The following is a 6,017-nucleotide window of genomic DNA, read 5'->3' on the forward strand; positions in this document are numbered from 1 at the left end:
GGGGGGAGCTCAGTGGCGTGAGCGTGGCCTGCCAGACCCCGGCTCGGGCGCTCGATCCTTGAGGGGGCCGTTTAGGGACCGGGGGCAAAAATGAGGGATTGGTCCTGCTGCGGACAGGGGACTGGACGAGATGAGCCCCCGCGGGCCCTTCCCACCCTGGTAGTCTAGGATTCAATGGTGTCCTCCGCTCTGCGGGGCAGGGCCCTGTTTCTATGGGCTTGTGCAGAGCCCCGCGCGAGGGGACCCAGCGTGGGCCCATCCGCACCCCGGGTAACCATCCTCCGGACACGTCCCATCCCTAGACCCAGCGCCCGACCGCACCCCGGGTAACCATCCCCCAGACACGTCCCATCCCTAGACCCAGCGCCCGACCGCACCCCGGGTAACCATCCCCCGGACACGTCCCATCCCTAGACCCAGCGCCCGACCGCACCCCGGGTAACCGTCCCCCAGACATGTCCCATCCCTAGACCCAGCGCCCGACCGCACCCCGGGTAACCATCCTCCGGACACGTCCCATCCCTAGACCCAGCGCCCGACCGCACCCCGGGTAACCATCCTCCGGACACGTCCCATCCCTAGACCCAGCGCCCGACCGCACCCCGGGTAACCATCCCCCGGACACGTCCCATCCCTAGAGACCAGCGCCCGACCGCACCCCGGGTAACCATCCCCCAGACACGTCCCATCCCTAGACCCAGCGCCCGACCGCACCCCGGGTAACCATCCCCCAGACACGTCCCATCCCTAGACCCAGCGCCCGACCGCACCCCGGGTAACCATCCTCCGGACACGTCCCATCCCTAGACCCAGCGCCCGACCGCACCCCGGGTAACCATCCCCCAGACACGTCCCATCCCTAGACCCAGCGCCCGACCGCACCCCGGGTAACCATCCCCCAGACACGTCCCATCCCTAGACCCAGCGCCCGACCGCACCCCGGGTAACCGTCCCCCAGACACGTCCCATCCCTAGACCCAGCGCCCGACCGCACCCCGGGTAACCGTCCCCCGGACACGTCCCATCCCTAGACCCAGCGCCCATCCGCACCCCGGGTAACCATCCCCCGGACACGTCCCATCCCTAGAGACCAGCGCCCGACCGCACCCCGGGTAACCGTCCCCCGGACACGTCCCATCCCTAGAGACCAGCGCCCGACCGCACCCCGGGTAACCGTCCCCCGGACACGTCCCATCCCTAGACCCAGCGCCCGACCGCACCCCGGGTAACCGTCCCCCGGACACGTCCCATCCCTAGACCCAGCGCCCGACCGCACCCCGGGTAACCGTCCCCCGGACACGTCCCATCCCTAGAGACCAGCGCCCGACCGCACCCCGGGTAACCGTCCCCCGGACACGTCCCATCCCTAGACCCAGCGCCCGACCGCACCCCGGGTAACCGTCCCCCGGACACGTCCCATCCCTAGACCCAGCGCCCGACCGCACCCCGGGTAACCGTCCCCCGGACACGTCCCATCCCTAGACCCAGCGCCCGACCGCACCCCGGGTAACCGTCCCCCGGACACGTCCCATCCCTAGACCCAGCGCCCGACCGCACCCCGGGTAACCGTCCCCCGGACACGTCCCATCCCTAGACCCAGCGCCCGACCGCACCCCGGGTAACCGTCCCCCGGACACGTCCCATCCCTAGACCCAGCGCCCGACCGCACCCCGGGTAACCGTCCCCCGGACACGTCCCATCCCTAGACCCAGCGCCCGACCGCACCCCGGGTAACCGTCCCCCGGACACGTCCCATCCCTAGACCCAGCGCCCGACCGCACCCCGGGTAACCGTCCCCCGGACACGTCCCATCCCTAGAGACCAGCGCCCGACCGCACCCCGGGTAACCGTCCCCCGGACACGTCCCATCCCTAGAGACCAGCGCCCGACCGCACCCCGGGTAACCGTCCCCCGGACACGTCCCATCCCTAGAGACCAGCGCCCGACCGCACCCCGGGTAACCGTCCCCCGGACACGTCCCATCCCTAGAGACCAGCGCCCGACCGCACCCCGGGTAACCGTCCCCCGGACACGTCCCATCCCTAGAGACCAGCGCCCGACCGCACCCCGGGTAACCGTCCCCCGGACACGTCCCATCCCTAGAGACCAGCGCCCGACCGCACCCCGGGTAACCGTCCCCCGGACACGTCCCATCCCTAGACCCAGCGCCCGACCGCACCCCGGGTAACCGTCCCCCGGACACGTCCCATCCCTAGACCCAGCGCCCGACCGCACCCCGGGTAACCGTCCCCCGGACACGTCCCATCCCTAGACCCAGCGCCCGACCGCACCCCGGGTAACCGTCCCCCGGACACGTCCCATCCCTAGACCCAGCGCCCGACCGCACCCCGGGTAACCGTCCCCCGGACACGTCCCATCCCTAGAGACCAGCGCCCGACCGCACCCCGGGTAACCGTCCCCCAGACATGTCCCATCCCTAGAGACCAGCGCCCGGGCCGGAGCATGACCTTTCCCCCTGGCAGTGAGAGCAGGAAGCCCCTACAGGGGTCTCCCTTTAGGCTAAGTTATGGGGCGGGCTGGGGGGCCACTGGCAGTCTAGCACCAGGGAAGCAGAGAGGTAGAAGGGAAGGTGAGAAGCGGACTGGGGGGGGAGTGGGAGAATGTTACCATAGCAACAGAGGAAATGTTACCCTGGTGACTGAGTGCAGGCCCTACAGAGGGATAAAGAGCTAAAGCTGCAACACAGGCAACAGGGAGAGATGGGGAGCAGGCAACTGTTACTGTAGCAACAGAGAGAAGAAGGAAAAGAAAGATGGGGAGACTGTTACCAGGGAAACAGTAGGAGGAGACTGTTACCAAGGTAACAGAGGGGGTTCTGTGACTTCTACTGCAGCAACAGATATGGAAGAGGAAGCAGAAATGGCTCTTATCCTAGCAACATACATCTTTTGGCATAGCAACAGGGAAAGCAAGGGGCAGCAAGGAGACGTGTCATTGGAGGAGATGAGATTATAGCAGGTTTGCCACACTGTCACAAACTTTACCAACCCAGGCGCAAACCTCCACACGCCACCCTTCAGCATGATAAGCATGGAAAAAAACATGATTCTTTACTCACCCAGAACAAATTACTCACCCTGTACAAGAAGAATTTTGCAAGAGTGTAGTAAACCAGTTACAGCTGCAGAGAAAAGCATGGTCCAGGGAATGGTAGAATACATGCAATATGAATTGGGGTGACCCCCTGAAAGGCTTGGTGTTAACAGGACAATGTGAACTTAAAAATTTGGCTTTTGTCTGTAACAGTTTACTATTATTACAGTTAACACCCAAGAGTCTGATTGCTGAAGGAGATTATAGGGGGAAATATGCTCTCCCTTTGTTTCTTATGGGCTTTTGGCAGCACTGTGTGTATAGTCAGTTTCCATATTTACCTTCTAATGTCAGTTGCCATGGGTCCTTCATGTAGTAATACTAGGAAAAGCATTTTTAAGGGTAGGAAGCTGTACTTGAAAACTGACAAAAATGGCAGGAAGATTCAGGGACAGGTCTAACATCTACATTTACTTTTAAACTTGGTTTTGAAATTGACTAGATTTCAAATTGACTGATCCCAGAACAACTTGTAACTTCCAAACACAAACAGCTCGTTTGTTTCATTTAAATCTCTTTCATGCCTTCTGTCATTAAGCCTCTGCCCCCCCCAAAAAAAACCCCCAGAAACCCCTTTAAAAACCTCTCTGTAGGTAATTTTAACAGAGCAAAACACCATCCTTATACAAATAGTCTGGCATCTTTAATGTGTACACAGAAAGCTTCATTCAAGAGACCCACTCATCCATGCACACTTTATTTGGTTTGTCTGCTCTGAGTAGATGTCAGGTTTAGTTAATCCTGATGTATTTTTAACCTGTGCTTCCAGTGGGTCTATTTCAAACATGATGCTTACTCCACTAACCATCCTCTTCAACAGTGGGTTGTGATTTGATGTCTGAGTGTTTTATGCAACCCTAATATTTTTGTAATATGCTCAGACTTATCCCTAGCCAGATCTAGCTCAGCTGTTCTCCCTCTAAACAGGCATATAATGAATTTCTACATCTCTACAGGCTTTTGCACTTTGGTTTAAAAGTTATCCTGACCCCACTGCTGTGGTCTTACAGTGTTGTCTCATCTAATTACGGTCCAGTACTTTTGTAGCCTTCCGAGCAGTGGTGCTGAAATCATTTTTATACTGGGGGTGCTGAAGGCAGAAACCATGTATTTGGCTTGTTACTTCTACTTCAAGCCAGAATGTGCGACAGTACCCCCCAGCACCCTTAGTTCCAGCACTTATGCTTCCAAGCCAACTCAGTGCACAACTTTACAGAGATGATGTCTCCAGAAGTTGGTTTTTGCCTGTGTACGATCCAACCGCTAAACTGAACTAAATGGAGTCTCTGGGTGAGATTTGCAAAAGCATTTAAAACCCCAGATCCTCAAAGGTATTTAGGCTCCTAACTGCCACTGAAATCAATCAGAGTTAGGTGCCTAAATGGCTTAGCAGCACAAGTCCCCATTGACTTTCAATTAAACTTGTGCTAACTCACAAAGATTCATGTAAAAATCCCACCTTCCATCTTTTTCTTGTCATGCTCTGGGACAAGCAGACTCTGTATGAATAAGAGGATCAACTCAACCCACTACTGCTTCATTGAAGAGTGCATCTTGATTATCACTACAAACATTTTTTTCTCCTGCTGATAATAGCTCATCTAAATTAATTAGCCTCTTATAGTTTTATGGCAACTTTCACCCTCTCTGTACGTGTGTGTGTGTGTGTGTATATATACACACACACACACACACACACACACACACACACACACACTTCTTACTATATGTTCAGTTCTATGCATCTGATGAAGTGGGCTGAAGCCCACAAAAGCTTATGCTCTAATAAATTTATTAGTCTCTAAAGTGCCACAAGTACTCCTTTTTGCATCTATTCCTTCCCACGCTGCCCCTTGGAACACTCCTGTAGAAATAAATCTAGACACTTTGAACCTATATTATTTACCATAGTGTTTTGTGGAGAGGTGAGAGCAAGGGATTAGGAGTCAGAACACCCGAGTTTGACTCCCAGTTTTGCTATGTAACCATTAGCAAGTCATGGCAGAGTACGGAAAGTTGAACTCTGGTGTCTGTACAATGCTTTGACCTCATCTGCTGCAACACACAATAGAAGTGTAAAACATGACAGCTATTTCAGGAACCAAAAGGAGCATTTTAAGCTCTTGATTGATTAATCATTCTTTAAAAGACTTCCTTCATTCAGACAACTAAACCTCTCTTGAAATGGCATTTTGGCCCCATTCTAGACTCTGCCTTAGCAGTAACATGATGCCTGCGCTCCATTGCATTTAGTACAGGATTTTGCCTCCAGGAGTTAAAACCAATAACCTGGGATTGTTCATGAGTAATAAACATGCTTCAAATTAAGGTAAAAAATATTTCAAACTCTGCATATGGGGATGTAGGGAATTCTTTAGTAGCCCCTAAAGGGAAGTCTCACCCCCCTCCCACCCCAGCAAGCAATTTCATTCCCCATCTGAGCTTTCCTCTAGTTACTCACTGACAATTCATCATCATATTCATCTTGATGACCTTCAGGGGCAGTGAATTCCACATGCTGACTGTTCTGTAGTGCCATTAGAAGAGTTTAAAATTACATTGAGTCCCTCATTAGAGGAACTCAGCTCTCAGCCCCTCTTCCTCAATAAAACCACTTAAAGAGAAATTACTCCAGGTGATGTTTCCCAGGACCTTCTGCTGTAGCCATTCCACATTTTAAATTTTGTGAGACTGTCCACACAAAGGGAGCTGGGTCACAGCAGCCCTCCTTAGCTTTGTGCATTGCTTATAGCTCATCTCAACTGCTCATGCAATAACAATCCCACTGTTCCCTTCTCCGGGGCCCCGAGAAGACTCAACGCTGGGCAAGTAAGTTAGTTAGGGCAGCTGCAAGTGGCAGTTACCCCCCCTAGAACAACTCTATGGAAGAAGCCAATCCAGTC

Source organism: Lepidochelys kempii, chromosome 19, assembly GCF_965140285.1.
Source record: "Lepidochelys kempii isolate rLepKem1 chromosome 19, rLepKem1.hap1, whole genome shotgun sequence".
Classification (NCBI taxonomy): Eukaryota; Metazoa; Chordata; order Testudines; family Cheloniidae; genus Lepidochelys; species Lepidochelys kempii.